Here is an 11,545-nt window from a genome sequence, read left to right on the forward strand (position 1 = left end):
TGAGTTATAACAACATCCGATGTTGTGCGTTTGAGAAAATATCCTCGACCGCCCTTCCATCTTCCTTTGGCTACTCCCTTTGCTCTGATGTGACGACTCCTTCCGCCCCTCCTACGTCCTCCTCTTCCTTTTCCAACCCCTTGGACACACTCAGTCAAGTTTTGGTTAATTGTACAACAATTTAAGACATGTATCAATTTATGGTAACCATTATAAATATATTGTGACCATTATAAATATATTCCATGATCTAAGTGGTGAAAATTGTATGAACATTTTGCAGATTTTAGCTAAGGTCCAATAACATTGTACAACATTATGTACAGACTCAAGAGGCGCAAGTATCCGATCCAAAGTTGAATTTATTGCATGAAAACTCCTACTTACGGTACAAATTACTACCAAACGTCTTAGGAGGCATGTGGCAAAATCAGGTTGGAATCTCAACCATATAAGTTTTATCTCAATTTAGTACTCATACAAAGCTTAAATGTATTCATGTTTTTGCTCTTTTTGATTGGTTGACCGATGCCATACTTGGGCAATAAAAAGAGTTTTAGATAATTGGCCATCCAGTAGAATTTAGTAGCATAATGAACACCTTATTTTCTAAGGTCTTGAAGAAATAGAATATTTTTTGAAAGGATTAGAACTCTTATATAGAAAATTTTATCGTGTAATGCAGATAACCAATTAATAATAATTATTAGTCCTGGAATCAATGATGGTATGACAACAATAAATTTTCTAATAAAAATATTGATGGCTATTATTTCGAATATCTTCATCATCGGATTAATTGCCATCTGAACATCCTAAAGTAAACTCAAATTAAAATGATCGCATTACACAAAGTGTATAATTGCAAAGCACATACGCAAAGGTAGAAATCAGAGAATTCAATATTCTTATGTGGCCTATCTCTGGGATAGGATCCAGTACTTATTTTAGTACCAATAGCTTAGGAAAATAAAATGTTTAATTCTGAATAATATAGGTATCACATTTAAGAAAGAATAATATAATGGGGAAATTGAAACCTAAATCGAATGGTTTGTACCAGAAGCATCACATATATTTAAAGTTCTGATTGTAAATTGAAGTACATGAAAGGAAATTAAATGTAGATTATAGTACTCTAACAAGTCGGTATACAAACATCTGAAACCGATGCCAACAGAAAGTGCAGGTTACACGAACTCATTAGAAGTGCATATTAAAATGCCAGCGAGAACTAAAATGACTAAGACCGCCTGGTTCATTACATGTCCATGTCTTGTTTCAGAGCTTGTTTCTTACCTAAAGGCAAAAGGGAAAAGGTAATTACACATCATTATAATACTAAAGAACATTCAGATAACACAACATTGAGTAGACAATGTCAATGCACTTAAGATTTCTCAAATAAAGAGCTTGTCATGTTAAACTGGAACTGCTCACGAAGAAATAGTAATCTCACTACACACAGGAGATTAATTTCAGACCCCTAGAATGTCAGAGAACTGGAACCACGTAAATTTGTTCCTTACAGGGATTACATTCCACCAAGTGCGTACAAGGATTTCAGGAATTCTAGCAGTCTATAAAAAATAACAAAGCATGAAATACGCAATAGAAAAATTGTCATAGATAATAAGATTTCAGAACCAGAAGAAGTTCAAACAAAGACTGACGGTGAACCAAGAGGTGTTTAAACAACATCAGATACTGAATTACAGGTGCAAGTTAAGTTTAGAATTAATTCTCCGAAAGGTGTATAATCTCTCAATCAACTACGTAAACCATCCAAGTTAAGTTTAGAACATACCATCTGAAACTGAAGCGCATTTAGAACCAGAAACCTAAGTACTAAATAAGTAAATTTATGCACATACAAAATTTCTATATTTTTTTTATAAATGGACAGGAGTAAAACATGAAATAAGTTACTTTTACTTCAAGTGTCTACTCAGTGTCAATATTTCTACAAAACTTAATACACCATCTGACCTATATTGGTTGACTCCACTTTGTCTAGATACGCATGCACGCAATCTAAAAACTTAACAAGATACATACGAATCCAGGCAAAGTTAAATTAACCAATATGAATCGGAGGGAGTAATAAAATGTCGATTTTTTAAAATTCCATGAATGTTGCTGCCAACAAAATGGAGTTTTTAAATGCCCCCATAAATACTTATTCTACTCAGTTTCAATCTTTCTACAGTAGTCATATACCTCTTTGGAAAAAGAGTAATGTGATCAATTAGAGCTTTTTTCCCCACCTGAAACAAAAGGTAAGAAGACACAGGAAAGAAATTACCCCCCGCCGCAAAAAAGGAAAGAAATTAGCCCGGATGTATGCTGCAACACTTAATTAGTATACCATTTTATGGAAATTTTCTTCTATATCGACAATAAGAGCTAAGCCACTGAAATGCAAAAAATATTGAAGAACTGGTATCAACTCTAAAGCAACGACATTTGAGAGCTAAAAGAATGAATGGAATCAACTCTAATCCGTGAGAATCTGAAACACTAATGTGTGAACTTTAATCAAACACATGCTATGCACATATTACCACATATACAGGATGGAAAGCTAATAAATTAAAATGACATTAACCTACGTCGTCTAAATGAGATGATTCCCCAGAAATGCAAAGCATTGTTCGGCGTCAGCCTCAGTGTGACTGTAACAGCTCGCCCAGCAGCAGCAACTACAACACAGATTTGGTCAGCAGATAGTAAGCCCACACAATGTCTCTGCATCAAACTTATTCTTTTAGTGGTAGAAATCTGGAACATAGTGTGTGAAGTAAGAAATGTTCTACCCAAGCAAGAAATGTAATTGTTGCATACCTCATTGCAAAGCAGGCTAGCAGTTACAAAATAGCCAATGAACATATCACCGCCGGTGTACAGCAGTAGATAACATTACAAAAAAAACTGCGGATGACAGTATCAGGCAGAAAGAGGTTCACTATTTCTTTTTCAATGCATAAGAAGCCTAATATATCTATTTTATGGAAACATATAAATAACTCAATAAGCATGTACGTTACTCTTATGATTGATTAGAGTAGGCATGCCACGCTAAAAGGTTTTCAACTTTTCAAGCTTCTGAAACTCTGACTCTTGGTCACTTGAAAATCTGAATTTCACTTTATGATGCATGGTAAAAAAATTAGTCTCCAGAATCCGAGACCCAATTATTTAGTATCTCAGTTGTATAGGTTTAGTTTTACGATTCATAAAAAGTAGCAGGACTATTCTTTTTGAAAAAAATACGACATCACACTGCCAACAACATGTGTAGTAGATATATTGCTGCTTAGTTTAATAACCAACACATCAGGTTTAATCTGAAAAACATTAAACCAATGACATATTGAAAGTATAGAAGTGTAGAATCTATAGTGCAGATTTGAGAGATGTACCTGACATTGAACATGTGCAGCCTCTTTAAATCTTCTTTTGAGGGCTAAAGCTTCAGCAGCATGGCCCACTAGAAATGCAGTGACTTATGATCAGCACAAAGCTAAAGGCTTGGATGTCCATAAACCTTCAGCAGCATGGCTCACTGGAAATGCAGTAGGTAACAAGAGACTATGAGTGTATAACAGAAGAATATTGTTGAGAGCATTCTCAGATTCTTCATTACTCGGAGAAAACGGGAGACACCAACCCTTGCCGCTGGCAACATCACAAGATAGGTGCACTCACCATGGATTTTCGTAACTCAATGCTGCACAATAAACCACACCAAGTAAGCACGTATATACACAATTCCTGGTCCGGCAGACATGATACACACATAAGTAACAACATAAGGTGCCACCAACGATATTGGTGCTGATGACTGAGGAGGTGGTGTACCCTTTGTTATAGCAGGAATACCAACCAGAAGTTAATTTATTGGTTTGAATGGTTCAAGAAATGGTAACCGATTGGATGGAACTATATAATTATGCATCTAAACAACTAATGTTACATTAAGAGGTGGAATGGGAGAGGGGGGGGGGGGGCAAAATGTACATGTATGCAATGGTAGAAACTACAAGCTCAAACATCAGACAAGCGAACAAGATGTCAAGATTAGATCACATCCACATCTTCCCCTGCAAGCTATCGATCGCCTTCTTTCTATGCTGGCAAGCGACAGTGCTACAAAATTTGGCACACTGAAATCACTTAAAGTGGCAGTTTGTCAGAGCAAAAGAAATCCATCCCAAGGCAGTAAATAGTTACCCTCGTAACTCCAGACAACATGCTAATGCGTCCCTAACAGGAAGATCACATATAGGCAGAAAATGGTTCTGGCCTAAATGATTTAGCACAGAGCTACATATGCAGTAACCACCTTTTCTATAACAGGAAGATCACATATAGGCCTTCTACATAACAGTAGTTATTAAGAGTAGCCATATAGTCTAAGCATATTAAGTACTTGAGTTAATCCGTGGCTGTAGACGCCTTGAGCCGACGCTCCTCTTGTCAACTCATGGCGCTGCACACAGAAATAGCCGGCTGCGAACCAAGCAACAAAATTAGTCAGACTCAATATCCTTATAATGATGGCTTTTGCTTTTGGTTTTTGACTATATCAGTTGATGGTCCTTGTTTATGAACCCATTCATTTTGTATATTCTTTTTTTTTGCTGCAAACTAAAACCCATTCATTTGGTTAATGGGCAAAAGATTTTTAAAAGGAGTTAAACTTTGCATGATAAAGCATGGCAGAAACACAATAGCTTTTGTTGCATATCTAAATATAATAATAGAGCATCAACATTAGAGTAATCAGCGAGGAGATTAACCAGAGCATCATTATGAACAATTCTAATCAGCTAGCATAAAGAACAACCAGTAAGCTGACAATCTGTCTGTTTTTCTTGTCCCATGTGATCAATGTCCCTCATGTACAGAGGGTTCTCGACGTCCTCCTTGTCCACCAGGCTTTTCAGTCCTGCAAGAACACAATATTGATCAACGTCTTCATGATATTTGTTTTTGAGCTTACTTATGTACGTTGAATCTGTGTGGCTAATCATAATTTTTCTTATCACCAAATCATGGTGTGTTACTGAATTCCATAGAAGATTAATCATTAAATATGGGCGTAGTTTCAGGGCCTGATTAAAAATGCACCTCAGCAAGCAATTTCAAAATTGTTCAGGGTTTGATGTCTGCATCTTACCAAATATGGCCTCAGCTTCAGTACAGTTTGGTTCTTCCATATGCTTTCATCAGAGCAGCCAGTCAGCCACTAACCGGTCTTCCTCATGTACTTCAGGACCTTTTCGAAACATTAAACAATTGACTTCAAGGATGAAAAGGAGCCGATATCCCATATTTACGAAACAATTGACTTCAAGGGTGAAAAAGGAGTAAATTTGAAATCATTCGCTTATGGGATGAATTTGAGATGTATTTGAAATGAAAAACATGTATGCGATGAATTTAACTTTAGTGGAAAGCAAAGAATTTAGTATAGTTTGAACCAAGGTATTGTACCTGAATAGAGGGACCCACATTTTTCTATCTTATGATTTCATTTATCTAACTCGGAGAAAAACACGTAGAGAAGCCATCTTATTTAAATTTCTCTTTGGTACTACAAGTGAGATTTGCATAGGAGAGGCACGCCATGGCAACCTGAATCATTTGCATAGGAGATTTCTAATTTCTATAGAGCTATAGTAGGTTAGAGGCATTGGCATAGTTAATATATCGTGCATCATCAGGCACCAATAACACCTATCTATGTAGCAGAACAACTTCCACAAGAAATGGTATGGTGCATATATTGCAAGCTAAATGAAACTGGAAGAAGGCAAATAGGCAATATAATTGTATTCCTCTGCTTGAGAAATAGTTTCTTACTAAGGCAGTAAGGCGAAACACCAAACATGTAGCAGAACAATGCACTGTAATTTTTTCTCAAGAATGATATCACACAAGCAAAATGTATCTCTCAAAAACAACATATATACGTGCACAATGGTGAATGCAGACGATAAAAATGTAAAGAGTGATCCCGAGATGCTCTTCACCTAAACACATGCTGCTAATCACCAACCCTTAATCTAAAACACCAACCTATGGTCTTAAATTATGTACTTAGCCTATCTAATAATTAATAGATAAAAAGGAAAGATTGAAGCACACAATTAGATAGCTTAATTATCTTATTTATACCACATGGTTGTATATGTATACTGGTAGGATAAGTAAATAATTCAGTGGAAAACCAGATACTATGGTTGATGCATCTAAATACTCAGCATAGCTAACAATTTTTGTGTGTCCCGCTAATATACAATAAGGGACTCATATGTTGGGAAGATCGTATTATTAAATATTGTGGTCAGCTAAGCCAATTGCAATGGAGCGAGGGAGAATCAGGTTGAAATTGTACAGAGTAGAGATTTGCCCTTGTTCTGAGAGTACCAACACTCCCAGCCTGCAGAGATCACAGGAAAATGTTAGGGGAAAATTATTACTATCACACGCAAGCTCATTAACCACAAAAGCTGACATACTGCAGGTGTAAGAATATAATTACCTGATTCATACTTCCACTGAACAATTTGGTTGGATATGCAGGTGGTGACCACACGCCTCTCATGCTCCCTCATTTCAATGAGATGGTTACCCAGAAGAACCATTTGTTGAAACCTGCTACTGCAAATAAGTATACGTGCAAATTGAGTTCAATTTTCTGGCCAAACCACTTTCTTCCATAGGTGGATGAGTAATATAATCACAGAATACATGGCTTGATGAGTAAGATAAATCACAGGTTAGCAGCACGAGTGTGGGCTCTTATACCTTGGTGGAGGTAGTGTCATTCTGGCGCAGTGGCGACAGGAAGGGTACCTAGAGAGGACACGCATAAAATCATATATTTGCTTTTGAAGATGAATCAGATACTACAAATTTTGTACTACAACATAAAACATAAGTTATCATTTGTATATAGTCCAAATACACCTTGCATATAAAAGTAGCAACGGAAGTGAACTATGAAGAGGCAAACCTAGCATATTATCTCACTGCATCATAAGCAGAATATTTGAACTACATTAGTGGCGGTCACTCGATGCAGTGACTCTGCTATTCAATACACCACAAGAAGGCCAAGAAGATAGTTGCTTGTCGGCCTCCATATCCAACAGAAGGGTTCGACATGACCAAAAAGACCTATATCAACATCATTCAGAGGAAGTGATCAACATCACCATAGGGGAACCTATCCTTTTTTTAGCAGCTCACCATGCATAGACGTTTCCATCGCCTGGGTATTGGATCATGGACGAGCTCCTCAAGGCAAGGGCCACCCTGCTCCATGCGCCCTCCTGCATCGTCGTCCTGCTGCGAGCTACCGTGGCCATCCGTCACCCTCCTCCGGGACTTCCGCCCGTCATGTCTGACATTAGAGCAACATAATTCCAACAACAGTCAAAAATATAGCTAGAAAAACATTAATTACCGCTACAAATATGGATTTGAAAGGTAAGGAAATAATAATCACCGCTGAAACTATAAAAGTAATGGTACATAATGAAGATGAGTTATACCATGGTAGATATTAGCACAATACACACTTGGGTGAGTGCTACATGGGCAATGTCCAAACAATATTCAGAGAAATCAGCAAACGCCTGCAGGAAAAAAGTTAGAGCTAGCTAGGATAATGCGAACAAAATCAATACACTCATACAAGGAAAACGGAGAGCGAAGTATACCTGGGCAAGGAAGAAGCGCAGCTGAGTAGAGACCTTCCCAGCGCAGCTCGAACCGCGATTTCTCTAAAATTAGATGTGGACCTCATCTCCTGCAGCAAAAGATCTTTCAATTAGATGTGGATCTCATCTTCAGCAGCAAATATCTTTCAATTAGATATGGATCTCATCTCCAGCGGCAAAGATTGTTCAATGGATAAAAGTGGAAAACAAATCCAACCAGATGGATTAAATGAAGGAGAGGGGATCCCGGGCGGCCGTAAGGAACGCCACTGAGCCTCGAGTCCTCCCCGAGTTGGCTCCTTGCAACCCAAGGTCGTGGAGGACAAGAAGAAGGGACACCCAACCCTTGCTGCAAAATCCAAATTAAATTAGAGGCGAAAATCCAGGGAGGGTGGAAGAAGGGAGAAGAGGAGTTGTTGGTCACCTCCTTCCTCTCACATGCAGCTCCACACCACTCGCCGCTAGCCTCTCCGCCTCGGGTGGGGGCGTGGGGCGGCCGGTGCAGCTCGCTACGGGTCGGGTGGAGGCGCTTGCGCTGCTGCACCGCGGCACACCTGGCCTCCCGCAGCACGGTGACCCCCGTCCGCCGCCCGCTGCCGCGCCGCCTCCTCCCGCCCGACCTCGGCCAGGCGCGACTCCTCCTTCGCGTCCGCCGCGGCCAGCATCGCCGCCGCGGCCAGCATCGCCGCAGCCGCCGTCGCATCCAGACGATGCCGTCACCGGCCCCGTGTCCAGCCGCCGCGGAGCACGCTCCCTGCCACCGATGGCCCCCGCGTCCATCCGCCGCGGTCGCTAGGGCGCCGCTCTTCCTGCGGCGGAGCCGCAGAGATGAGAGGAGCGGGAGGCGCCTCGGGGCAGGAGTGGGGAGGCGGAGACGAGAGAGAGAGAGGAGACACCGGCCAGATATTTTCACGAATCGAGATCTAGGTTTCACCGCGGGACATGGGCGCGACGCGGACGGCGTATGCAAAACGGACGTGGTCATTATGCTGGATCGCTCGCTGAAACACCGGCCCCGCACGCACATGGGCCCAACCGTCATGGAGTCATCCAGATAAGCAAGAAGTGAAAGAAAAATTACTGCATCCGACGGCTGAGGTGAGAAGTGGGATGCTGATTTTACTGTTGCAACCTGATTGGACGACCCAGATTCGTTTGCCCCTTTCAGATGGCCTGGTTGAGAGGGTAGTGTTTCAACATTTATAGGAAGAATGTTCAGCCTGGCTCAGGATACCTTTCAGGGTCCTTGTTTCTTAGAAATAGTGGCTTATATTTCCTAGAATATTTGAAAGGTGCGAAATGACTTTATCTTCCAAGAAATTCTAGCATCTTTTAGTCGTTGGCGAAATGGTTGTCAAAGTGACATGTTGGTGCGTTAGTATAGAGTAAAGGCGACTACAGTCCAACCTCCTATTGACCGGGTGTTGTCTTTTCTTGTCTAGTGGAAATGCTTTTTCTCTTTCATTTTCTTCTGCCTTGATGTAATTCTTTAATCTTTTGGACCGTGTGTCGTTGTACAGTTTCGTTGGTACATATATGAAAATTTACACCGTAATGGTGTCAAAAAAATAGATACGCCCAAAGAAAATTGCTAAACTGTCCTTGGGCCTAGCATCGGTTCAAACCATTTTAAGAGCAACTCCAATAGTATAGCCGGTTGTTGACAATAAATAAGATGCAATATCATATGTAGTCAATATGTAGCTAACAAGTACAACTTTATCTATGGAGAACCCACCTTTCATTCACATAACTTGTTTAGAAGCACGTGCAAGAGCTAGCTCTTCCATAAGAGCTCACTTACATTATCTCTCAATTTCATTCTCCTCCAACTAGACACAGTAGAACTCATTGTACTTGCTCTAACCAAAGGACCTACTCCCTTCATACTCCTAAAATATGTAGTAGAATGTACAGTAAAATCTTCTTTGAGGAAGGGAACTCAAATGGCGTGACTGAAAGAGACCATAAATGTTTAGATTTTATACGAAGGACCTAGAAGTTGCCTAAAGGGTTAAGTACAAATAGCACCCACCTCGCTGGTGACTCGCCCCCAGCGTCTATTTAAACCGCAGGCTCCACCACAAGTGCAACAACAGCACACGCGCCCAACTTAGACGAGAGACCTGCTAGAACCTAGGGTCGGGCACACCGGCACAGAGCATTGCTGCTAGTCTATTGCATTTTCGGTTAGGGCATCTCCAACCGGCTGATCCAAACGGACGGCGCTGGGTCGTTCGTTTTGGGCCGTTTGGGTGGCCAAGCGGACACCCGGACAGCGGCCCGCGTCCGCGTGTCCGTTTGGATCGCGCGCTGCGCCCAACGCGCGGACGCAACGCATTTGTAATAAAATAAAACAAAAATGAAAATAAAAAAGGAAAACAACAAAACATAAATTTAAACTAGTTGGTCATTAAACTTAGCCCTATTTTGGGCAAATTTTACACAAAAGAAAGCCATATATGGCTTTAAACTAAAAAAAAGCAAACCCTAGCCAGGGTTTGCGAGCACGCAGTGGCCGTCGACGAGTACTACCCCCAGTAGTACTCGTCGTCGTCGGCGTCGATGACGACGACGCCCCCCGGCGGCGACGCGCTGTTCCGGCTCGAAACGCCGGAGGGCACCGGGGACTCCGGCCAGGGCGACCACTGCGCCCTTTCCCAGGCAGAGTCCGGGTTCGGCGGGCTCGCCGGCTGCGCAGCCGTGCCCTCCGCGCGGACTCACCGCGGAGCTGCTCCTCCGCTGCGGCCTGCAGCTCCGCCTGCATCCGGAGCGTGGCCGAGACGCTCCTCCTCCGCCGAGCGCGCGCGCCCGGCGCTCCTCCTCCTCCCGGAGCGCCGCCTGACGCGTTGCCTCCTCCTAACGGCGCGCCAGCTCGAGGAAGGCCCACGCCTCCGCCTGGGCGTCCTCCTGGGCCTTCCTGGCCGCCTCCTCCAGCACGGAGGTGCGCAGCGTCTCGGCGAGGTGTGGCCATTTGGCCAGCTCGTCGAGGTCGCCACTGCTCGCGGGGACGCCGCGAGCGCCGCCCTGCGGCTCCGGGTCGTCCTCCTCCTCCCTGGGGCTGCGGCTGCGGCTGGGGCTGGGGCGGGCGCGGGCTCGTTGATGTAGAGGCCGCCGGGGCGGCGGCCTGCCCACCTAGCAGGTGTGCGCGGCTGCGCGCGAGGCCGCGCCATCGCGGATGTGAAGCACGTGCGCCGGCGCGCATCGTGCTCCACCTCGAACCACAAGTCCCAGTTGGGACTTGCGTCGCCGTACGCGGGGTCCTGCTGGAGGTCCGCCGGCAGTTGAGCGCGGCGCCTCCGGATCTCGGCGTAGCGGGCGCGGCCGGAGCTCGGGATGGGCGGCACCGGAACCCGATCTAGGCTCAGGTGCCAACCGTGGGGAGGTGCACGTCCCCACGGCATTGGGACGCCGGCGTCCCGAACATCTGCGCCACCGGCACGGTGACGTAGATCCGGTCGCGTCTGGGCGCCGCCGGCGGCCCCATGGCGAACGGCGCCGGCGCGACTGGTCGGCTGCTGCCGGCCTCGTGGTCGTTGGCGTATGGCGAGAACTCGCGCTTCGGGGCCATGGCGGCGCGAAAGCTTCGAGCTCGCGCGTGCGGCCGGAGTGGGAAGTGGGGACTGGATAGGGACAGTCCCCTTCCCTAGTCCACATTTAATAGGACTGGGGCACCGACAGGTGGGCCAGCCACGCGGACGAGGCGGACACGCGAGGACGCCGCGTGCCATCCGTGGCCACGCAAACCCGGCCCAGATTTGGGCCGGGTTTGCGTCGTTCCGGACTCCGCGGACGTCCGCTTTTGCGGTGCG

General features: G+C 44.1%; 1 long non-coding RNA gene across 3 annotated transcripts; it reads right to left on the reverse strand.

The window, feature by feature from the left end:
* Nucleotides 1–1,068: 1,068 nt before the first annotated feature.
* Nucleotides 1,069–8,348, reverse strand: LOC127292322 (uncharacterized). 3 transcript variants are annotated; one of them, XR_011742452.1, is made up of 12 exons: nucleotides 7,734–8,341; nucleotides 7,566–7,649; nucleotides 7,261–7,414; nucleotides 7,025–7,188; nucleotides 6,817–6,864; nucleotides 6,551–6,669; nucleotides 5,183–6,448; nucleotides 4,021–4,951; nucleotides 3,671–3,730; nucleotides 3,423–3,565; nucleotides 2,613–2,702; nucleotides 1,069–1,299 (listed from the first exon to the last, which is right to left on the reverse strand). It is a non-coding gene; the product is annotated as an uncharacterized lncRNA (long non-coding RNA). The 3 variants fall into 3 exon arrangements; XR_011742453.1 differs by lacking the exon at nucleotides 1,069–1,299 and having other exon boundaries at nucleotides 2,388–2,702; nucleotides 3,709–3,730; nucleotides 7,734–8,348; XR_011742451.1 differs by lacking the exon at nucleotides 1,069–1,299 and having other exon boundaries at nucleotides 2,388–2,702; nucleotides 7,734–8,346.
* Nucleotides 8,349–11,545: the final 3,197 nt, after the last annotated feature.

This window comes from Lolium perenne, chromosome 4, assembly GCF_019359855.2.
Source record: "Lolium perenne isolate Kyuss_39 chromosome 4, Kyuss_2.0, whole genome shotgun sequence".
Classification (NCBI taxonomy): domain Eukaryota; kingdom Viridiplantae; phylum Streptophyta; class Magnoliopsida; order Poales; family Poaceae; genus Lolium; species Lolium perenne.